Below are 309 nucleotides of genomic sequence, written 5' to 3' on the forward strand. Positions count from 1 at the left end.
CTTTCTTGATTATGAAAGAACACAAATTATTGAAATTTAAAATTGAGATTAAAATACAAATTCTGTAATATAAAATCAATTTCTTTTACTATATAAATATATATATATATATATGAATCATATAAAATACAACTTTATAAAAGATTGCATTTTAAAAGTTATATAATATAAAAATATAATATACATAAATACTGTAATATAAAATCAGTTTATTTTATTGAATATATACATATAAGCTTAATACACACACACACACACACACACACACACACACACACACATAACAAAACATAAATGAAATATAAATAT

At 17.8% G+C, this 309-nt stretch overlaps 1 protein-coding gene across 1 annotated transcript in view; it reads right to left on the minus strand.

Annotated features, from left to right (window-relative positions):
* The window catches only part of LOC107680938 (transcriptional enhancer factor TEF-3-like), a 16456-nt gene that overhangs the window by 6759 nt on the left and 9388 nt on the right, over positions 1–309 (minus strand). The gene's annotated exons all lie outside the window — the stretch shown is intronic.

The sequence above is a fragment of the Sinocyclocheilus anshuiensis genome, unplaced genomic scaffold (genome assembly GCF_001515605.1).
Source record: "Sinocyclocheilus anshuiensis isolate Anshui unplaced genomic scaffold, SAMN03320099.WGS_v1.1 scaffold1716, whole genome shotgun sequence".
Taxonomy (NCBI): Eukaryota; Metazoa; Chordata; class Actinopteri; order Cypriniformes; family Cyprinidae; genus Sinocyclocheilus; species Sinocyclocheilus anshuiensis.